The sequence below is a fragment of the Bos indicus genome, chromosome 8, assembly GCF_029378745.1.
Source record: "Bos indicus isolate NIAB-ARS_2022 breed Sahiwal x Tharparkar chromosome 8, NIAB-ARS_B.indTharparkar_mat_pri_1.0, whole genome shotgun sequence".
Classification (NCBI taxonomy): domain Eukaryota; kingdom Metazoa; phylum Chordata; class Mammalia; order Artiodactyla; family Bovidae; genus Bos; species Bos indicus.
In genome coordinates this window covers 24,960,139-24,984,147 of record NC_091767.1, presented here as the reverse complement: position 1 = coordinate 24,984,147, position 24,009 = coordinate 24,960,139, and the positions used below count along the sequence as shown (strand labels likewise).

General features: G+C 38.0%; 1 protein-coding gene and 1 pseudogene across 4 annotated transcripts in view; one reads left to right on the top strand and one right to left on the bottom strand.

Annotated features, from left to right (window-relative positions):
• Positions 1–24,009, top strand: part of DENND4C (DENN domain containing 4C) — a 119,363-nt gene that overhangs the window by 2,067 nt on the left and 93,287 nt on the right. The window contains exon 2 of one of the 4 annotated variants that reach the window (XM_070794485.1): positions 21,600–21,650. The exons of the other annotated variants lie outside the window; for them this stretch is intronic. The gene's annotated coding sequence lies outside the window, so the exon portion shown is untranslated. The remainder of the gene's footprint in view (positions 1–21,599; positions 21,651–24,009) is intronic. 4 annotated transcript variants of the gene reach the window in all.
• Positions 17,524–17,779, bottom strand: LOC139184534 (cytochrome c oxidase subunit 6B1 pseudogene; annotated as a pseudogene).

Below are 24,009 nucleotides of genomic sequence, written 5' to 3'. Positions count from 1 at the left end.
CTTTCAGCTGGGGAAATTGGCAGTAGAGTTGGTGTGTGGAGACTGATTTTAAAACGCAACATGTTTTAAATTACAAGGGACTGCAGTGGTGTGTGTAAGATGTAACAATTCGTAGTGCCAGATTTGGAAGGTTATTTGGTTGAGGCAGCTCTGTAAGGAAACATGTTAAGTATCTGCAATAAAAGCTGGTTTGTAGCGATAGACAAGGGATTTTGCGTAGTAAATAATAACCCAAGGAGGCACCTTTCCTCTGTCAGTTGAGACCAAAACATTTCATGTTTTCATTGGAGTTTCCTGCTAAGACAGATACTGATTTTGCATTGCATTTGCTGCTCAGTTTGAAAGTTAGGTTTCAGTCTTATTCTTGCAACTTAAATACAGGTTGTAAAGTAAAAAGGAAAGCTGCTGAGTTAGGGGGCAGATTGTCTCATTTCGTCTTTTTGATTTGCAGATGGAATTTGTTTTAATTTGTATTTCCAATATAATCTATCGTCTGAAACTTAGATATTAAAGGTAAATAAGCTTTTATAGTATATGAATTAAAATTTTGACTTCTGTGTGCTGGTACCACAAGTTGTACCTCCTCTTTAAAATTGTTAGTTTGACATACTTGCAGTAATAGGACACCTTGTTGGAACTGGAGAATCATTTGAAAGAATTAAAACTTGGGGAATGAGTTTGTATAGTATAGCTGGTATAAAATGGTAAGTCTGTGGCATCAGATTGTAGGAAATTCCAAAATCCAGTAACTTCATATTTGAAATTTAAAACTTAAATTTTAGTTAATAGATTTATTTAGTGTTATTTGTGGGGGGAAATTAGGTACTTTTTAAACAAAATTTTTTCTAAATTTATGTCAGTATGTAATACATACAAGTAAGTAAATGTAATAGAATTCTCTTTGTGTGGTATTTGAAAACTAACATGGTGCTACATATTGCTATATTTTATGGTTTTGTATAGTAGTAGTCCAAAGTTTACTATCACAGTTTATTTAACCAGTATTCTGTCTTTTTAATATTTTAGTAATTTCACGTTTTCAGTCATAATGCTATAATGAAATCTTTTTGCTAGTATGATGGTCCAACCCACATTAAACTTTTGAAAATGTAGTCATTCTTGTACTGCTTCCTTTGCAGTGGATCATGAGGGCTCTCACAATACAGTATTTGAGGAATGAAAGCAAGGTGAAAACTGTGGATGTGCATCTGGGACTTGAATTCATTGGGTACAGATCAAAATATAATTCGTCTCTGTTACTGATTTGCTGCAAGTTTCTGTAATAATTCTGTTTTATTTTTCAATATAATAAAATTCTTAACTCTCATAGTAATATTTGGGGCATAAATATTTCTAACTGGACTTCATTTCAGCCAAATTTAATATTTGCAAATACATATTTATAATCATTTGACTTACAGAATAGTTATTTTATGTTTTTTTTAAAATATTTGAAATATTTTAAAGGATTCTTTGACTCTCATTTGTCAAATGTGTGGTTCCTTTGTCTCTTAATTTAGGGATGCTTAGATTCTGAAAGCATAAATGTTAGGAGTCTCTGTTTAATTGTAGAAACAAGTCTCTATTAAATAGGTACTATGCTATCTGCCGGAGAAGGCAATGGCACCCCACTCCAGTACTCTTGCCTGGAGGATCCCATGGATCGAGGAGCCTGGTAGGCTGCAGTCCATGGGGTCGCACAGAGTCGGACACGACTGAGCGACTTCACTTTCACTTTTCACTTTCATGCATTGGAGAAGGAAATGGCAACCCACTCCAGTGTTCTTGCCTGGGGAATCCCAGGGACGGGGGAGCCTGGTGGGCTGCCGTCTATGGGGTCGCACAGAGTCGGACACAACTGAAGCGACTTAGCAGCAGCATGCTATCTGCTAGGGAAAAAAAGATGAATAACATACAGTCTGCCTGTTAAAGTCTAGCAGGATAAACATGCTAGTCTTGTAGACAAGCATCCACATCATGACAAACCTAGAATAGAGGAAACGGTGCTGTTGTAGCAGAAAGAAATACCTAGGTGTTTTGGGTGTGGATTAAATATAGTTTACATAGAAGACATTTGACTTAAAACTCAAAGATGTGAAAGGCACAAAGTAGTGAGAGAATGTGATGGGCTTTATTAAAATGTAAGTAATTTAGTCTTGGGGCACAGGTAATTTTGAAGGGAAGTGGGGAGTAAGCTAGAGGGGTAAATAGGAACTATGTCATGAAGAATCTTAAAAGTCAGATAGGAAATTAAGACCATAGACACTGTAGGGAACAGGGAGTCATTTAATGATTTTAAGGTGTTCAGTATCTGGGTCAATAATGAAGGATGCATTGGGAAAGCAGCTTGAGTGAGACTGCACGTTCAGTAGCTGGAAGATCTTGCAGGCATCTGCGTGAGAATTGAGAACAGCAGTGGTACGGATGAAAGAAAGTGAGTAGAACTGAAAACTGTGCAGACATTTTCCTCTGCTTGAAAAGCCCTACCTCTGTCCTTGCCTACTGGGCACCTGTCACACCAGCCTACTTTTAGATTCCTCCCCTCAGAGCCTTTGTGTGTACTATTCCATTTACCTGTTACTTTTCTGAGAGGTCTTTTCCATTTCTTTTCTTTTCTTTCTATTTGGCCATGCAGCATGGCTTGTGGGATGTTAGTTCCCTGATCAGGCATTGAATCCGGGCTCACGGCAGTGAAAGCGCTCAATCTTAACCACTGGATTGCCAGGGCATTCTCCTGAGAGGTCTTTTCTGATTACACTGTCTAGTTAGATCAAGAGAGATCAGTTATTATCTTAGCATCTTGTTATTTTATTCTGTAGAGTTTAATTTTTCTTCCTTCCTCTCCTCCCTCCCTTGCTTCATATTAGTGCCTCTTACTAGTTTGGAGGTTATGTGCAATCTGATTCCTTTCTTTTTTTTTTTTTTTTTTAACTGTGGGTCTGTTTCTCGTCTTTTCTGTTCCTTTGGTCTAAATGTCTATCCTTATGCCAATATTGTATTGTCTTCATTGCTGTTTCTTCATAGCAAATCTTGCAATCAGTTAGTATTTATTTTTTACCTTTTTTTTTTCCTTATCAAAACTGTTTTGGTTACTTTATATCCTTAGCATTTTCTTGTAAGTTGTAGAATAAACTTGTCACTTTCTACAAAAAGCCCTGATGGGAGAATTGACATCTCATTAATAGTCTTCTGGTACTTTAATATGGCATAACTTTTCTTTATTTAAATAGCTTTAGTTTGTTTTTTTTTTTCCAGTGTTTTATGATTTTCATTTTATAGGTCATGCTCATATTTTGTTCAATTTATCCCCAGGTATTTCTTGTTTTTTGATACTATTGTCAATGATACTGTATTTTAAAATTTCTTTTTCCAATTGTTTGATAGTATATAAAAATGCAATACAAAGTTAACTTTGTAGTCTTGTCTTACTAAATTAGCTTAAAATTTTTTTTTTAATTTATTTTTGGCTACGCTGGGTCTTTGTCGCTTTGCGGGCGCTTTTCTCTAATTGTTGTGAGTGGGGGCTGCTGTTCATTGTGTGGTGGCTTCTCTTGTTGCAGAACACAGGCTCTAGGCACATGGGCTTCGGTAGTTGGCAGCACACAGGCTCAGTAGTTGTAGCTTGATGACCCTAGCGTGCACAGGCTTCAGTAGCTGTCACGCATGTGCCAACTGAGTTGCTCTGAGGCAGGTGGAATCATCCTGGATGAGGGATTGAACCCATGTCCCGTGCATTGGCAGGCAGATTCTCATCCATTGCATTAGCAGGGAAGTCTGTAAATTAACTTTTCAGTTCTAGTATTCCTTAGGATTTTCTTTTCTTAAAATAATATTATATATTAAATTTTTGGCTGTGCTGGGTCTTCGTTGTTGCACGGGCTTTTCTCGCGTTGCAGAGAGTGGGGGCTACTCTTTGTTGCAGTGCGGGGACTTCTCATTGTGGTGGCTTCTCTTGTTGTGGAGCAGGGGCTCTCGGGCATGCAGGTTTCAGTAGTTTCAGTTCCCAGGCTCTAGAGCATAGGCTCAATAGTTATGGTGCACAGGCTTAGTTGCTCCATGGCATGTGGGATCTTCCTGGATCAGGGATCGAACCTGTGTCTCCTGCATTGGCAGGCAGATTCTTTACCACTGAGCCACCAGGGAGGCCCCCTTAGGATTTTCGTAGTACAGAATCATAATATCTGCAGAGAAAACCAGTTTTGCTTCTTCATTTCCAATCAGTATTCCTTTAGTTTTTTCTTGCCTTATTGCACTGGCTAGATTAGTGATTTAACTTATATGCAGAGTACATCATGAGAAACGCTGGTCTGGAAGAAGCACAAGCTGGAATCAAGATTGCTGGGAGAAATATCAATAACCTCAGATATGCAGATGACTCCACCCTTATGGCAGAAAGTGAAGAGGAACTCAAAAGCCTCTTGATGAAAGTGAAAGTGGAGAGTGAAAAAGTTGGCTTAAAGCTCAACATTCAGAAAACAAAGATCATGGCATCCGGTCCCATCACTTCATGGGAAATAGATGGAGAAACAGTGGAAACGGTGTCAGACTTTATTTTTCTGGGCTCCAGAATCACTACAGATGGTGACTGCAGCCATGAAATTAAAAGACGCTTACTCCTTGGAAGGAAAGTTATGACCAACCTAGACAGCATATTCAAAAGCAGAGATATTACTTTGCCAACAAAGGTCCATCTAGTCAAGGCTCTGGTTTTTCCTGTGGTCATGTATGGATGTGAGAGTTGGACTGTGAAGAAGGCTGAGCGCCGAAGAATTGATGCTTTTGAACTGTGGTGTTGGAGAAAGATTCTTGAGAGTCCCTTGGACTGCAAGGAGATCCAACCAGTCCATTCTGAAGGAGATCAGCCCTGGGATTTCTTTGGAAGGAATGATGCTAAAGCTGAAACTCCAGTACTTTGGCCACCTCATGTGAAGAGTTGACTCATTGGAAAAGACTCTGATGCTGGGAGGGATTGGGGGCAGGAGGAGAAGGGGACAACAGAGGATGAGATGGCTGGATGGCATCACTGACTCGATGGACGTGACTCTGAGTGAACTCCGGGAGTTGGTGATGGACAGGGAGGCCTGGCGTGCTGTGATTCATGGGGTTGCAAAGAGTTTGACACGACTGAGCGACTGAACTGAACTGAACTGAGATTAGTGATGTTCACTAGAAATAATGTAAGCCATGAGTGTAATTTTAAGTTTTCTAGTAGCTCCACACTAAGAAGTAACAAAAACTGTCATTAAATTTAATAACATTTTTTATTCCACTGTGTCCAGAATGTTAACATGTGTAGTAGTTTCCCTAGAGTAGCCATAACAAATAACCACAAACCATGTGATTTAATTAGCAGGTTTATTCTTTCACAGTTTTGGAAAATCTTAAGTGTAAAATCAAGGTGTTGGCAGGAACATACTCCCTCTCAAGACTCAAGAAAGAATCCTTCCTTGCCTTTTCCTACTTTGGTGGTTGTTGGCAAGTTATAGATATCGGACTGTTTGGATTTTCTCTTCTCACGTCAATTTTGTAATTTGTGTCTTTAAAAAATTGTCCTTTTCATCTGTGTTATTGAATTTATTGGCATGAAAGTGCTTATAACTTTCTCTTGTTATTTTTTAAATGTCTAATGGTGTGCTTTCATTGTAATGATCATTTCTCATTGGTAATTTCTGCTTCCTGATTTTTTCCTGATTTAGAGGCATGATATCTATTGCTTGTCCATTTTCAATTTTATTGATTTCTCCTCTTTTTATTTTTTCATCTACATACTCTTGATTTAATTTGCTTTTTTTCCCCTAGCATCCTAAGGTGGACTCTTAGATTACTGATTGAAAAACTTTCCTCTTTTCTAATTAGTAAAATAGGTAAAATTTAGAAAAATTTTCTATTTTATTTTTATATAAAATTTTTATTCATTTATTTACTATTTTTTGCTCTGCTGGGTCTTTATTGCTGTGCATGGGTTTTCTCTAGCTTTGACAAGTGGGGGCTATCCTGTAGTTCGGTGCACAGGCTTCTCATCGCAGTGGCTTCTCTTGTGGAGCTGGAGCTCTAGGGTTTGGGAGATTCTGTAGTGGCAGCTCACGGGCTCTAGAGTGCAGGCTCAGTGGTTGTGGCACACCGGGCTTAGTTCCCCTGTGACTTGTGAAATCTTCCCGAATCAGAGATGGAACCCATGTCCCCTGCATTGGCAGGTGGATTTTTAACCATTGGACCACCCGAGAAGTCCAAGAATTTCCTTTTAAACACTGCTTCAGCTGCATCTCACAAATTGATTTCTGTTATTTTCATTTGGGCTTCCCAGGTGGCGCTAGCGGTAAAGAATCTGCCTGCCAGTTCAGGAGACACAAGAGACGTGGGTTCAATCCCTGGATTGGGAAGAGCTCCTGGAGTAGGAAATGGAGGAATGGGGGGGGGGTACCCATTCCAGTATTCTTGCCTGGAAAATAGCATAGGCAGATAACCTGGCGGGCTACAGTCTATGCAGCTGCAAAGAGTCAAACACAGCAAAGAGCTGAACACACATACATTTTCATTTAGTTCAAATATTTTCTAATTTCTCTTACAGTTTCTTTTTGATTCATTGATTTATTGATGATGTAAAAGAGTGTTGTTTAGTTTTGAAATTTAATTTCATGTTTTGTGTGTTTTATATGGGCTTCCCCGGTGGCTCAGCGGCAAAGAACCTGCCCGCAATGCAGGAGATTTGGGTTCACTTCCTGGGTCAGGAAGACCCCTGGAGGAGGAAATGGCAACCCACCTCAGTATCCTTTCCTGGAAGTTTCATGGACAGAGGAGCTACAGTCCATTAGGTCACAAAGAGTTGGACACGACTGAGCAATGACAGTGACTCTGTATGTTTGATTATATTGTCAAATTTATCCAGGTTTGTTTTATGGACCAGCATATGGTTTATCTTAGTGAATGTTTTGTATGTACTTGAAACAATTTTGGATTTTGCTGTTGTTGGAGTATTCTATAAATAACTAATTCTGTGAAGTTAGTTGATGCTGCTGCTGCTAAGTCGCTTCAGTCGTGTCCAACTCTGTGCAACCCCATAGACGGCAGCCTACCAGGCTCCCCGTCCCTGGGATTCTCCAGGCAACAACTCTGGAGTGGGTTGCCATTTCCTTCTCCAATGCATGAAAGTGAGAAGTGAAAGTGAAGTCGTTCAGTCCTGTCTGACTTGGCAACCCCATGGACTGCAACCTACCAGGCTCCTCCGCCCATGGGATTTTCCAGGCAAGAGTACTGGAGTGTGGTGCCATTGCCTTCTCCGAAGTTAGTTGATAGTGTTCTTCAAATTTAAGTATCCTTCTGATTTTCTGTGTACCTGTTGTATGAATTACTGAATGAGAGTGTTGAATCCTCTTTAATTATGAATCTGTTTATTTTTTCTTTAATTTCTGTTAGTTCTTGCTCCATGTACTTTAATGCTCTCTTGTGAGACATGTACATGTTTAGGATTCTTATGTCTTAATGATTTAACTTTTAGTGTTATTATGAAATGTTTATTTTTATCTCTGCTCCCAAGTCTGCCTGTTATTAGTATGGCCACTCTGGCTTTCTTGTGATTAAAATGTACATGATATATATTTTTGCATCCTTGAAAAAATACTTTATTTTTAAGAACAGTTTTACATTTACAGAGAGTTCTCTATATCCCAGACCCAGTTTCTTAACATCTTATACTTGTATATTGTATTTGTTACAATTAAATGAACCAGTATTGATACAGTATTATTAACTAAAGTCTCTAGTTTATTCAGATTTCCCCAGTTTTTAACTAAAGTCCTTTTTTCTGTTCGAGAATCCCGCCCAAATACAACTTTATTAGATTTCATTGTGTCTCCAGACTACTTTTGAGTGTAGCAGTTTCTTAGATTTTCCTTGTTGTTGATGACTATGACAAATTTGCCAAGTACCAGTCAAACATTTTGTAGGATGTCCCTCTATTGGAATTGTTCTGATTGTTTTTTTCAAGGTTAGATTGAGGTTATATGTTTTTGTGAGGAAGGTTGCAGAAGCCCCATTACAACATCTCAAGAGTACACATTATCAACATGACTTCTTTCATTTGTTTATTTGGCTGTGCTGGTCTTAATTGTAGCACATGGGACTTTGGTCTTCACTGCGGCGTACATTGTCTTTCAGTTGCGGCACGCAAACTCTTAGTTGCTGCATGAGGAATCTAGTTTCCTGACCAGCGACTGAACCTGGGCCCCTGCATTGGGAGCATGGAGTCTCTCTCAGCCACTGGACCATCCAGGAAGCGCCTTGACGTGTGGTTTTGATGTTGGTCATGACTACTTGGCTGATGCAGTGTTTGTCATGTTCTCCAGTGTAAAGTTACTCTCTTCCCCACTTCCATTCTGTACTCTTTGAAGAAGTCACTAAGCTCCTCCCACACATAAGGAGTAGGGGATTACACACTCTTTGAGGACAAGAGTATTTGCTCGAGTTTTTTAGAATTTTTTGCATTGAGAGAGTGGTCTCTTTTCCTTCATTGATTTATTCATACCAATTTGTATCAGGATGGACTTACAGATACTTATTTTATACTTCGAGTTATAATGCAGTCTTACCTTATTCGCTCAATTGTTCTGACCTTAGCAATTGGGAGCTGTCTTAGTTGACTTTAGTTGACTCCTGTGCTCCTTTGACACATACCCTTAAGTGTGGGTTTGCTGTTGGTCTTGTCTGTTTGTATGTTTGTTAATTCTGGCGCTAAAAGAATGCTCCAGGTTCATTTATTTTTCCACTTTGTTTTTTAAAATTTTTTCTCAATTTTCAAATGAAATATAATTGATTTGTAGTATTGTATTAGTTCTCGGTGTAGAGCAAAATGATTCAGTAGTGTGTATGTGTGTATACACTGTATACATACATATATATATATTCTTTTTCAGATTCTTTTTTCTTATATAGGTTTTTACAAAATATTGATTATAGTTCCCTGTGCTATACAGTAGATCCTTGTTGGTTATCTATTTTATATATTGTATATAAAGTCCTTATTTTGTATTTAGTAATGTGTATATATTGGGGCTTCCCTCGTAGCTCAGATGGTAAAGAATCTGCTGCAGTGTGGGAGACTTGTGTTTGATCCCTGGGTCAGGAATAGCCCCTGGAGAAAGGAATGGCTACCCACTCCAATATTCTTGCCTAAAGAATTCCATGGACAGAGGAGCCCTGGTGAGTTACAGTCCATGGGGTTGCAAAGAACCAGACACAACTGAGTGACTAACACTTCATTTCACTTGAATTCAGTGTATATGTGCTACTTCCAAACTCCTAATGTATCCCTCCACCCCCTCTACCACCTTTGGTAACCGTAAGTTTATTTTCTAAGTCTGTGCAGGCTCATTCTGTGTAGAGGTTTCCTCTGCTTTATGAAAGTAAAGTGTTCCTATGAAACCTTTCATAAACCAGTACGGTGTAAAACAAACAGTTACCTTAGGACACATCTTGCTAACGGTTGTGCACAATAAATTTAGATGAGGCACAGATGCTTTTAGACACAGTTCAAAGCTACGTCAGCTTGATGCTGATATGCTGAGTGTAGTTACTGGGGAGGGAGTTTGTTTAGGCTTTTCTCCCTCCTCTGCTTGGGGCTTGCTGCCTTTAAAACTGCTTGCTGCAAAACAAATGCCATCCTATTTTTGCTTTTCACCTCTTTCCATAAAAGTGTGTGTGTGTGTTTTTTTTTCAGATTTCCTTTGGATTAGCAAAAACCAGGTGCTTATATAGGTCTTTTGTAAAAGTGAAGTGGTATAAAGCAAACTTTTGAAAAGCAAGGGATACCTGTATTTCCTGTTCCAATCCTATAATCATTTCTTCAAGAAGCCTTGGCTCCTTCTATTGGAAAATAGCGTTAAAAATCAAGATCTAGGTGCTAGGTATGCCGATTGCCGTGGGGTGTCCTTACTTCTAGGTCTTCTTAGTTGATTGAGCAAGGAAATACACTTGTGTATATTAACCTATTATATACCTATGTCTGTAACTCTACCTATATGTCACAATCTGTATTTATATTAAACTAAATGAGTTCATAGTGAGCTCCAACTTTAGTCCATTATTACATGGATACTTCCCCCCTTGTCTCTCTGTAAATTTCTACTTAGTGAAAAAATGTGGCTCCCACCATCTGTCATCCATTTATTGTTCAGTACCAGTAATTGTTCAGTACCAGTATACATGCATAACAGTATCAGAACTGTTAACTCATAGCCCTGTGTGAAACCGTTTTTATCAGCTAGAGTGCCTGTTTGCAGTTCCTGTTGCTTTTAAAGACTGTACTCATTTCTAAAGTTACTTCGGCTAGCATCTTGCCCTCCACACCCCACAACCCTAACCCCTTCAGTGAAATTGTTTGATACATTTTTAATGTTCTCATGACCTACTCCATATTCCTTTAGGGTATCCCATGATGTCCTCACTGGATTTAATAATTTTGCATACATTAAAATTCACTCTCTATGCTCTAAAGTTCTGTGAATTTTGACAAATGCTTAATGTCAGTATTTGCCATTACTGTATCAGATTGAATAGTTTTACATCTGTGAGAATCCCACACTTCAACTCTTCAACCCTCTTTGCCAAAACCCCACAGCCCTGGAAACCGCTGATCTCTTTACTGTTTCTGTAGTTTTGACTTTTCCAGAATGTCATGTAAAAAGGATCATATTAAAAAAAGCCTTTTCAGACTGGCTTCTTTCGCTTTGCAATATGCATTTAAGGTTCCTCCAAGTTTTTTTATGGCTTGATAGCTCATTTATCACTGAATGTATTAGGTTTTTGTTTGATTTGTTTTTTAATCTATTCACCTATTGAAGGACTTTTTCTTTGCTTCCAGTTTTTGGTGATTATGACTAAAGCTGCTGTCAACATTGTATGTAGGTTTTATATGGATGTATGTTTTCAAATCAGTTGCTTAAGTACCTAGGAGTGTGATTGCTGGTACAATCACACTCCTTACAAGGATGTAAGCTTATGTCTAGCTTTGTAAGAAACTGTTAAACTGTCTTTCAGAGTGGCTGTTCCATTTTACTTTCCCATGAGCAATGATTGGAAGTTTCTCTTCGACATCCTTTTCAGGATTCAGTATTGTCAATTTTTAAAAAATAGTTAGCCATTTAAATGAAACTGAAAGTGAAAGTCACTTAGTCATGTCCGACTCTTTGTGACTCCATGGACTGTAGCCTGCCAGGCTCCTTTGTCCATGGAATTATTCAGGCAAGAATACTTTAATGGGTAGCCTTTCCCTTCTCCTAGGGATCTTCCCAACCCAGGGATTGAACCCAGGTCTCTTTCATTGCAGGCGGTCTCTTTACTGTCTGAGCCACTAGGGAAGCCCATTTTAATAGGTCTGTATTATTGCATCTCATTATTTCAGCTTGCATTTCTCTAGTGACTAAATAGGTTGAGCATTTTTTCATATACATATTTGCCATGTATATATATTCTTTGATAATGTGTATGTGCCAATCTTTCACCCATTTCCTAATTGGATTGTCTGTTTTCTTATTGTTTAGTTCTCTGTGATTTTGCTGTATTTTGGATATTAGCTCTTTATCAGATATGTCTTTTGCAAATATTTTATCTCACTCTGTGGCTTGTCTTTTCATTCTTTTTGTCTTTAGCTGAGCACAGGTTTTTAGTAAAGTCTACCTTGTCTGTTTTTCTTGGATTGTGCTTTTGGTGTTGTATCTAAAAATTCATTGCCAAACCAGAGATCACATAGAGATTTCTGCCTGTATTTTCTTCTACAAGTGTTATAGTATTGCATTTTATATTTGGTCTGTGATTCATTTCGAATTATTCTTATAGAAAGTATAAGGTCTCAGTCTTGTTGCATATGGAAATCTAACTTTTCCACTTGTACTTGTTGAAGCTGTCTTTTCTCCTTTGAATTGTCTTTGCTCCTTTGTCCAGTCAGTCATTTTTTTAATGGTATTTTTAATGCATTTGTGTCTTTGTATTCAAAGCCTATTTCCTGTAGATAGCTTAGAGTTGAGTCTTACATTTTTATATCTGGTCTAATAATTTCTGCCTTAATTTAGGAGTGTTTAGACCACTTGATAATTTGCTTTTCAAAGTAGGCTTTATTGAGATATACACCATAAAATTCACCTATTTAAAAGGTTCAATTCAGTTGTTCTTAGAATATTTAGAGTTTTACAGCCATTGGCATAATCTTATTTCGAGCATTTTCATCATGTTAGAAAGAAATCTTTGTCCATTCATGATCACTATCCAGCCCTCATCTCTCCCACCCCAGCCCTAGGCAGCCACTAATCTATTTTTTGTCTCTGTAGTTTTGCCTATTCTGAACATTTTGTATAAATAAAGTCATATAGTATTTGATTTCTTATGACTGGCTTCATTACAGGGTAATATTTTTGAGGTTCATGTTATTATATATAAATCGGTATTTCCTTAAAAATAAATTGTGGTGAGACTTTCCTGGTGATCCAGGGGCTAAGACTCCAGGTTCCCAGTACAGAAGGCTCAGGTTCAATCCCTGGTCAGGGAACTAGATCCCATGTGCCACAACTGAAAAAAAAGATCCTGGGCCCCACAGCTAAAGATTCTGCATGTCACAGGGAAGAGCAGAGATCCTGAGTGCCACAACCAAGACTTGACGCGGCCAAATAAGTAAATAAATAAGTAACAATATTTTCTTAGAAATTATTTAAAAATTGTGTCATAACTCCTATAATGTAAAATTCATCATATTAACAACTTAAAAATCTATTAATACAATGCAGTGACATTTACTACATTCTCAATGACATGCAACTGTTTTCACTGTCTAGTTCCAGAATGTTTTTTATCACTCTGAAAGGAAACCCTTTTTCCTTTAAGCAGTCACTCCCCATTCCCTTTCCCCCTCCCTCCTCTTGCTGACAACCACTAGTCTTGCTTTCTCTGTAGATTTGCTTGTTCTGGATATTTATTGTAAATGGAATAGTACAATGTGTGACTTCCATGTCTGGGCTTCTTTCATTTAGCATAATGCCTTCTAGATTAATCCACGTCATAGCATGAATCAGTAGTACTTCATTCCTTGTATGGCTGAATAGTACTCCATTACGTGGAAATGCCACATCATGACTTGATGGACATTTGGGTTGTTTCTACATTTTGGCTATTTTGAGTAGTGTTGCGATGAATATTTGTATCCAAGTTTTTATATGGGCTTTTTTTCAGATTTATTTGTATTTTTTGAAATTGAGGTATAAATGATGTCTAAGTTTCAGATGTACAGTGTAGTGATTCACAATTTTTAAAAGTTATCCTCCACTTATAAAATACTGGCTACGTTCCCTGGGCTGTGTAGTATATCCTTGTAGCATATTTATTTTATACATAGCAGCTTGTACCTTTTAATCCCAACCCCTATCTTGTCCCTCCCCTCTCTCTGTTGGTCACAGCTAGTTTGTTCTCTCCATCTGTGAGTCTGTTTCTTTTTTGTTACATTCACTAGCTTGTTTTATTTTTTAGATTTCGCATATCATACCACACAGAGTTTGTCTTTATCTAACTTGTTTCACTAAACCTAATATCCTGAAGTCTATCCCCATTGTCGTAAATGGCGAAACTTCATTCTTCTTACATAGTTAAGGAGTATTAACTACATTTTGTGTATGTGTACATGTATCATCCATTGAAGAACATTTAGGTTGCTTCCATGTCTTGGCTATCAAAAATAATAACAGCTGAAAACATTGGGGTGCATATATCTTTTCAAATTAGGGTTTTCCTTTTTTCCCCCCAAGTATTTGCCCAGCAGTGGAATTGCTGGGTTATATGGTAGTTCTATTTTAGTTTTTTGAGGAACTGCCATACTGTTTTCCACAGTGGAGGCACCAATTTACACTGCCACCAACAGTGCAATTCCCTTTTTTCCACATCCTTAGCAGCACTTGTTATTTGTGTTCTTTTTGAAGCTAGCCATTCCGACAGGTGTGAGGTCATATCTCATTCTGGGGTTGATTTGCATTTCTCTGATGACTAGCATTGTTGAGCATCCTTTCAAGTATTATGGACATACGTTTTCATTTGTTTTGGTGTAGACTGCTTAGATTTAGTGAAATTATTGATATGGTTGGGTTTGCATGTATTATCTTGCTATCTGTTTTTAATGTCCTGTTATTTGTTTCTTTTTGGATTGAGTCTATTTCATTTATCACGACATTGATTTATTAACTATACATCCTGGTTTTTTTTAAGTAGTTGGCTTAAAATTTATTACATGCATCTTTAGCTTTCAGTAGTTTGCCTTCAAATAGTATTATACTACTTCATGTGCCACCTAGGACTTTTCATTTTGTATATTTCATTCTCTTCCATTCTTCTTCATCAAAAGAGGATAATACTAGTTACACCTTGTTGGGTTTTTAGGAGTATGAAATGAGGTAATGCATGTAAAATATTTAGAGTATAGCTCATGCTTTTATTTATTTTGAGAATAATAGAAGATGACTGACTTCATTTGAAGTTCTTGAATCTGCAGATTGCAAGTTTCTTTTCTAGTTTGCCTCAACTACCCATTTCCATGATGACACCCAAGGTTATTGGTTCTCAGTTCTGACTGTATATTATGGTTAACTGAGCATCTTAAAAATTTTTGATGGGAGTGTGCCACCCTCAGAAATTCTTATTTCCTTGGTCTGATTTTTTTTTTTTTTTTAAGGATTCTAGCAGACTCCAGTGATGGCACCCCACTCCAATACTCTTGCCTGGAAAATCCCATGGAAGAGCCTGGTGGGCTGCTGTCTATGGGGTCGCACAGAGTCGGACACGACTGAAGTGACTTAGCAGCAGCAGCAGCAGACTCCAGTGTATAGTTAGAATAGAGAACCATTGCCCTAGACTTTATCATCATGGTGTATAACTTAAAATATTTTCAGCATCTAATTCTGACTTCTGTTTCTCTTTCGCTAGCTTGTACTTTAATACCCTGTTTTGATATTTCTTTGGAGAAGGAAATGGCAACCCATTCCAGTATTCTTACCTGGAAAATCCCATGGACGAAGGAGCCTGGCAGACTACAGTCCATGGGGTCGCAGAGTCGACACGACTGAGCGACTTCACTTTGATGTTTCTTGAATTCTATCCAGACCACCAGGCCATTGTTCACACCACTTTTTCACTGTCCCTCATCCCCCTGATACAGTAACTTCTTTCCTTACCCAGTTACATTGATTCATTGAAAAAATAGAAAAGTTAATGCCTACTAATGTTCTGTACTATTTTGTGAGGTCAAGTTACCATCTCTTGTTTCTTGCTTCCTTCACTGTAATTAGGGTAAAACTTCAGCACCGATAAAACACAGTTCTTTGCAAACCTTGTGTTCCCTTAAACCTGAGCAGCAGAGTGTGACTAGAGAAAACAAACAACAGCGCTGTGCCTCTTTAAATTTACGGCCACAAATGCCATCAGCGCCACGGAGTCACTCATGCTTCTGCTCTCATTACTAAACAGAGTACTTAATCTCTTTTCTTCCTTTACTTTTCTCTCTCTACTGCATCCTTCATCTGTGATGCATCTCCTCACCTATTTAAGGATTTAGCTTCTGCTGTTATCTTTTGTCTCCCTTGCATCATCCTTCTTTCCTTCTGAATCATATTTGCAAGCATATAAACAGGCTGTAACATCTCAGATCTCTGTCACAGATACACACACCCCTTTTTGTTTCATTTATAGCAAAATTTGTTGAAAAAACTTGGTCGTATTGTCCCTATTTTCTTTCTTTGCATTTTCTCTCCAACTTGCTTGAGGCTGACTCTTCTCCGTCTTCATCAACTAAACCCTCTTTAGTCAGTGTTCTCAGTCTTAAAGCTACTCTGCCTCTCATCAACATTTGACACGGTTGATCAGTCACTGTTTTTGGAATAATCTCACTTGGTTTTCTGGGTGCCATATCATCCTGATTCTTTTCTGATTTATGGCAGTTCCTTCTCAGTCAGTTGTGTTTTCTAGCTTCTCTTCGCTTACCTCAAAAGTTGGAATGCCCTAGGCTTAGGCTTTATACCTTTTCTACATCAGTATAGATATCTTACTTAATATTGTGATTGTTAGTATCATCAGTTCACTGCTGACTGTAGCCTTGATATTTTTATCAAACTCCACACTGTGTTGGACTGCCTTCTCTCTTTGTATGTTTTAGTAGGCATCTGAAACTTAACTTGTCTGATACAGAATTTGAGTTTATTTACTCAAACTTACTCTTTTTTCAGACTCTCAGTATATGGCATCAACCATTCACCCACTCAGTTAGGCCACAGACTGGTTGTCCTTAGTCTCTGTTTTGCTTCTTACCTCCAGTTTATCAGTAGCAGTTTTACCTTTAAACTGTATCTCAAATCCTGCTGTATCTCATCATTCCTTTCCATAATGTAAGTCATTATTATCTCTTTCTGGACTGCTGAAGTTACCTTCTAACTGCTTTCCCTGCTTCTGCTCTATTCTCCCTCTGCGTACAGCAGCTGCTGTGATTTTTTTTAAAAGACATACATAATAGCACATCACCCTTATCTGGAGGCTGCTAGTTGCTTCCCAGCACACTTAGAGTAAAATCTAAAGACTTTACCTAACTTGAAAGGTGCTATATGATTTCCCTTTCACTGACCTCCTCTTTTAGTACTCCCTAAGTTCCAGAGCCATCTCCTTCTTGCTGTTCCTCAAAGATCAAGGTATTGACCTGCCCTCAGGCTTTTATTTTTTATTTCTTTTTCCTTGCAGTGTTTTCTATCATCATATGATTTACTCTTTCCTGTTACTTCAACCTCTGCTCAGATTTTACTTCCTTATTTCTTCAAAGAGATCTTCCTTGATTGTACTGTAAAAAGCACTTCAATATAAGCACTTCAATATAATTTTCTTACTCTATTTTGCTTTATTTTTTATTCATAGCATGTTTGCTTTCTGAAATTATTTATAAGTCTATACTTGTTTACTGAATATTTTCCAACTGTAGTATAAGTGCCATAAAGATGTGGCCTTTTGTATTTTCATTGCTTTAATTCCCCTCATTTAGAACAAGGACTGAGACTCAGTCATAGGTTGTTAATGTACCAGCAGTGATTGTTTGGCAAACATAAAAGCTCCTTCCCGTTAGCCACAAAACTGTAAAATAATTATGAATAATCTTAACAAACAATCTGGAGGACATGGATGGAGAAAATCATGAGACTTTACTTACAGGCTTAACAGGAACAAAAAAGAGCTGAATAAAAAGGAAAGCCATACCATACTCACTTGACTGGAGAACTTAATGTAAGGATGCTTGTTTTCCTTAAATCTGAGTTTTAGACCTGTTCCTAACAAAGGTCTCTACTTTCTTCCTCCCAAAACTTGAGAAGCTTGGATGAATAAACCTGGAATTTTTTTCACTTTTCCAGTGAGTATTTGTTCTTAGTTAAGCCATGATTCAAGATCCCAGGGTGGGGATCACCCCAGGTGCCCCTTCATTGCCCTGAGAAGGGGGGAGGACAGAAGAGGTGAGAAGGAGCCAGTTCAGATCTTCCCAGGAAATGTGCCTTCTGCCTGGCGATCATCCCAGGCTGATAGCTGGGATACAGGGTGGAGGGACTGTACACACACTGATATCATTCACACATGGGGACATCACCCCCTTTAGCAGGCATTGCCTTCTCATAGCTGTGGAAGTCCAGTTCTGCCAGCAGTTCCTGGTCTGGTTCTGGCTGGAGAAGCGGCTGTTAAAAGGAGCAGGCTGGTAGTTTTTGATTTTTATTTTGATGTTTTCTGCCATAGTGCTGGCTCCTAAAGATACCCCTGAAGCCACTATGTGATCCTCACCAAAGACGCCAGTCAAGTTTTTAAAACAGAAAAGTTTTTAAAAAAGGTGAGGAGGGAGTTTATCTACCAGATCAAAAAACATGCAGAACTGTTAGAATTAACTGTGGGTGGTACTGGCTTGGAAATTGGCTAATGAAACAAAATAGATGTTAGATTTCTTTTTTTAAGGATTATATGGAATTTTAGTATATATGATTTTAGTATTTAGTAAATAGATAAAAGTGAGAAAAGAATGTAAGTTAACCTTTCCATTATAAGTAGATGACAGGATTATAAGTGCTGTAGAGCATTTGTAAAACTGTGATACCCTGTAGATGTATATGAGGTGTGTGGAACTCTTACAATTTGGGATCTAATTAACTATGCCTTTAGGTCATCTTCTGTTTCATAAACTATTTCCCTCACTCCTTGACAGCTTTAATTTTTTGATCTGATAGTGTGTTTACTTCTCTTCCTTTTAATTTGTTATTATTTCCACTGTGTATTTAGTAGTCAAATGAACTTAATAGAATTTTTTATAAGCTATCATTAACTAGACTGTGAATGAGACTGAAATGCATTAAGCATATATGTTTTGCTGCTTTGTGATACCTATTGCCATTCTTTTTTAAAATTTATATATTTGGCTGTTTTGAGTCTTGGTTGCAGTCAGTGCACAGGCTCAGTTGCCCTGTGGCGTGTGGAATTTTCCCAGACCAAGGATTGAACCCATGTCTGCTGCATTGGCAGGAGAATTCTTAACCACTGGACCACCAGGGAAATTCATATCTATCTATTTGAATCAGTGCTTTTGTTTTCTTCCAATAAATACCCAGGAGTAGAATTGCTGGATTGTTATGATAGTTTTATTTTTAATTTTTTGAGAAATCTCCATATTGTTTTCCATACCAGTTTCCCATTAAATAGCTGGTCTTTTTGTCTTCTTGATTGTTTCCTATGCAAAAGCTTTTTGGTTTGATGCAGTCCCAATTGTTTATTTTGTTTCCTTGCCTGAGGAGATATATCTAAAACAATATTACCAAGACTGTTGTTAAATAGTGTACTGCCTATATTTTATTCTAGAAGTTTTATGGTTTCAGGTTTTATATTTGTCTTTAATGCATTTCAAACTTATTTTTGTGCATGCTGTGAGAAAGTAGTTGAGTTTGTCTTTTGCATGTAACTTTCTAGTTTCCTAACACCGTTTATTGAAGAGGCTGTGTTTTCTCCACTGTATATTCTTGACTCCTTTGTCATTGATTAATTGCCCATAAAAATGGATTAGTTTTGGCACACTTCATTCTATTTTATTGATCTATATATCTGTGTTTGTGCCGGTGCCATACTGTTTTCATCACTAGCTTTGTAGTGTAGTTTGAAATTAGCTCACGTGGTACCTTTAGCTTTGTCCTCCTTTCTCAAGATTGTTTTGGCTATTTGGATTTTTTTGTGTTTGCATACAAATTTTAGAATTACTTGTTCTAGTTCTGTGAAATTTGCCATTGATATTTTGATAGAGACTAGCATGAATCCCTAGATTGCCTTGGATAGTACATTAGTTCATCTAGTCCATGAGCATGGTATATCTTTCCATCTGTTTGTTTTGTCTTCAGTTTCTTTCATCAGTTTTCCAAATACAGATCTTACATTTCCTTAGTTGGATTTATTCCTAGATATTTGTTTTTGATGCAACTGTAAATATGTTCTTAATTTCTCTTTCTGATCGTTAGTTGTTAATGTATAGAAATGCAGCAATTTCTGTATATTCATTTTGTATTCTGCAGTTTTGCCAAATTCATTGATGAGTTCTCATTGCTTTTTTATATGGCTGTGCTAGGTCTTTGTTGCTTTGCAGGCTTTTCTCTAGTTGTGGAGAGTGGGGGCTACTCTTCATTGCAGTGTGTGGGCTTCTCATTGCAGTGGCTTCTCTTGTTGTAGAGCAAGGATTCTAGGGTGCTTGGGCCTCAGTAATTGCTGCATGTGGGTTCAGTGGTTGTCATTCCTGGATTCTAGACCACAGGCTTAATAGTTGTGGCAAATGAGTTTAGTTGTCCCATGGCATGTGGGATCTCTCTGGACCAGGAATTGAACCCATGACTCCTGCACTGGCGGGTGAATTCTTTACCACTGAGCAACCAGGGAAGTGCCCCCCCGACCCCCACCCCGTCCCTTTGTTTTTTTTTCTCTTTTAGCCACACTGTGTGGCTTGTGGGATCTTAGTTCCCCAACCAGGGAAACTATTGAACCCATGTCCTCAGCCATGAAAGGGTGGAGTTCTAAACACTGGACCACCAGGGAATTCCCTCTTTAGGATTTTCTATGTATAGTATCATGTCTTCTGCAAACAGTGAATTTTATTTCTTCCTTTCCAAATTGGATTCCCCTTCTGTTTCTCTGATTTCCTATGGCTGGAACTTTCAATACTATGTTTAATAAAAATGGTAAGAGGTGGATATCCTTGTCTTTTTCCTGATCTTAGAGGAAATGCTTTCAGCTTTTCACTATTGAGTATGGTTTGTTAATGTGGTGTATTATGTTGATTGTGTATCTTGAACCATCCTTGCATCCCAGTAATAAATCCCACTTGATTATGATGTATGGTCCATTTAATGTATTGTTGAATTTGGTTTGCTAATATTTTGTTGAGGATTTTTACATCTGTATTTACAGTGATATTGGCTGGCCTGTATTTGTGTGTGCGTGTGTGATACTTTCTGGTTTTGGTGTGGGGTGATTCTGGCCTCGTAGAACGAGTTTGGAAGTGCTTGTTGTTCTGCAGTTCCTTGAAATAGTTTGAGAAGGTGAATTTGTCCATTTCTTCTAGGTTGTCCATTTTATTGTCATATGATTTTTCATAGTAATCTCTCATGATAATTTTTTTTTCTGTGGTGTGGGTTGTAACGTCTTCCTTTCATTTTCAATATTATTTGGGCCCTTTTTTTTTCATGATGTGTCTGGCTAAATGTTTATCAGTTCTGGTTATCTTTTCAAAGAATCAGTTCTTAGTTTCACTTATCTTTTCTGGTTTTTTTTTTTTTTTTTAATAGCCTCTATTTAATTTCTTTTCTGATCTTTATAATTTCTTTTCTTCTACTAACTTTGGGTTTGATTGCTCTTCTTCCTTTATTTATTTTTCTTTTTTTTCCTGATTCCTTTAGCTATAAGTTTAGGTTATTTACTTGAGATTTTTCTTGTTTTCTGAGGTAGGTTTGTGTCTCTGTAAGCTTCCTTCTTAGAACTGCTTTTCCTACATTATCATAGATTTTTGATTGCTATATTTTAATTTCTTCTTGACATCATATATTTTTTTGTTTTCTGTATCCCTAAACAACTTACTGCAGATGTAGATGATTTTACTACACTGGTCTTTTAACCTTCCTACTAGCTTTGTAAGTAGTTGATTTGCTACCTTTATATTTGCCTTTATCAATGAGATTTTTCCTTTTGTAACATTTATTTTTCCAGTAACCTTTTATTTTCCACATTAGAGAAGTCTCTTTAGCATTTCTTGTAAAAATACTGGGTCTTGAGCCCTTGGTGAAAGTAGCTGGGTCCTGAGGCAGATGGGGTGGCTGTCTTAAGCCGGCTGGGCCACAGGTTGGTAGGGCCTGGGTAGCCGCACGGCTTGAGGTGTCCCAGTACTGGCACTGACAGACTGGTGCGCTGGGACAGGTCCCAGTGCTAATAAAAATAAGTTAGAAGATTCCAAAATGACATTTGCCAGCCCCAGTGTGTTCATGGTGTATGAGCTCCCAAAATGGTTGCTGCCAGTATCTGTCTGTGTGTGTCCACAGGGTAAGCTCCAGTTGCCTTCTGCTGTTCCGGAGATTCTCCAAGATTAGCAGGTGGGTCTAACCCAGGTTTCTTTCAAATTACTGCTTATGCTCTGGTTCTCAGTGTATGAGATTTTGAGTGTACCCTTTTAAGAGTTGAGTCTTTATTTCCTAGAGTCCTTTGACTTTCCTGAAAGTAAGCCCCACTGGCCCTCACAGCCAAACATTGTAGGAGCTCATCTTCCTGGTTACAGTCTCTGGGCTAGGGAGCCTGATGTGGGGCACCTTGGGGAGTTACTTCTGCATTTGTAATTATCCTGTTTGTGGTTCCCACCTGGAGGTGTGGTTCTCTACCATATCCTGTCTCTACCCCTCTTATTTGTTTCTTTGTTACTTTGTGTTTTCAGTTGTAGAACATCTTTTCTGCTAGTTTTCAGATCTTACCAATGTTACTCTGTAAATAGTTGTAATTTTGGTGTGCCCTTGGGAGGAGGTGGGCTCCCTTGGTGGTTCAGCTGGTAAAGAATATGCCTGCAATGCAGGAAACCAGGGTTCAATCCCTGGGTTGGCAAGATCCCTTGGAGAAGGGAACAGCCACCCACTCCAGTATTCTGGCCTGGAGAATTCCATGGACTGTGTATCCATGGGGTCCTAAAGAGTTGGACATGACTCTGCAACTTTCACTTTAACTTCACTTGGGAGGAGGTAAACTCAAGGTCTTTCTATTCTGCCATCTTGACCACTTTTTATCCAATCGTTTGAGCATCCATTTGGTGATTCTTAGTTGAATCTGAATACTGTGATGCTTGTAAAATGGCTTTTAATCATTTCTTATGTGTTTATTACGTTGTATTCTGTTTTGAAGAGTCTTCCTTTGCTGCTTTCACTTTTATTCATTTATTTTATAATATCAGCAGTGTGGACTAAAGTCAGTGTTTTGTTAGTCCATTACTGTCACTCATTTTGATGCTAAATTTGTTCCCAGATTGGCCAGTGGGAGACTCTTCAAGCAGTTTCAGTCCCCTTTTGATAGAATCCCCATTAGTGTCTGAGCAGTGCTCTTTTCCTCCATTGTATAAATGTTCTAGGTATATCCTGTTATGTTTTTTTTTTAAATACAATTTTTTTAAATTGCTTTTTTTTTTTTTTAATAACAATTCCTGCCTTGGAATTGGCCATTTCCCCAAGGAGCTCTAGTATCTCTTGACTGGAAGTGTCTTAAAGAAACAAAGATTTAGGTGCTGGGCTTGTTTGTTGCTGGTGGAGTGACACAGTTTCTGCGTTTGTTTTTTTTAATAGCAGAGAGGAGGAGGAGATACACTGACTCACACATACGTATTTTATAGTTTTATTGAGCTGTAATTTATACACCACACAGTTCATTGGTTTAAAATATATAATTTACTGATTTTTAATGCTATCACCACAAACAATTTTAGAACATTTTTATTCCCTCAAAGAAACCCCCTACCCATTATCAGTCATTCCCTATTTCCCCTCACCCTCAGGCCGAGCAGCCAACCACTTTTTCTATCGATTTGCCTGTGCTGCATCATATAAGTGGAATCTAACTATCGGTCTTTTGTGACTGACTTCTTCCACTTAGCATGTTTTCAGGGTTCATCCATGTTGTGGCATGTATTAGTACTTAATTTCTTTTTATTGCTGAACAATAGTTCATTGTATGAATATACTACATTTTATTTATCTCTTTATCAGTTAATGGACATTTGGACTGTTACCATTTTTTGTAATCAATAAATGTTCACACACATGTATTGAAAAATTTTTATTTTTGAATTATTTTAGGTTTACAGAAAGGTTGAAAAAATAGCACAGAGAGTTCCTGTGCTATTGCCGCTGCTAAGTCACTTCAGTGGTGTCCGACTCTGTGCGACCCCATAGACGGCAGCCCACCAGGCTCCCCCGTCCCTGGGATTCTCCAGGCAAGAACACTGGAGTGGGCCGCCATTTCCTTCTCCAATGCATGAAAGTGAAAAGTGAAAGTGAAGTCGCTCAGTCGCGTCCGACTCTTGGCGACCCCATGGACTGCAGCCTACCAGGCTCCTCCGTCCGTGGGATTTTCCAGGCAAGAGTACTGGGGTACATTGTACATAGTACTCTATGGCTGACATATTGTATTACCACTGTACATTTTTCAAAACTAAGACATCAATATTGTTACATCGTTGTTAATTGAAATCCAAATTTTATTTTAATTTGACTAATTTTTATATTAATAAAAGATTTCTGCTTCGGTGTATATATATTTTAAAATTGTGACTTTGTACTGATACCTCTTAATTCCATTCTCAATAGAGATTCTTACTTGTCTTATCCCATCCCTTAGTTATATATCCCTTTTCTCATAGCAAAAACTCTGGCTTCCAACAATTATGCAATCGTAGAGTACATATTGAATAATTTCAGA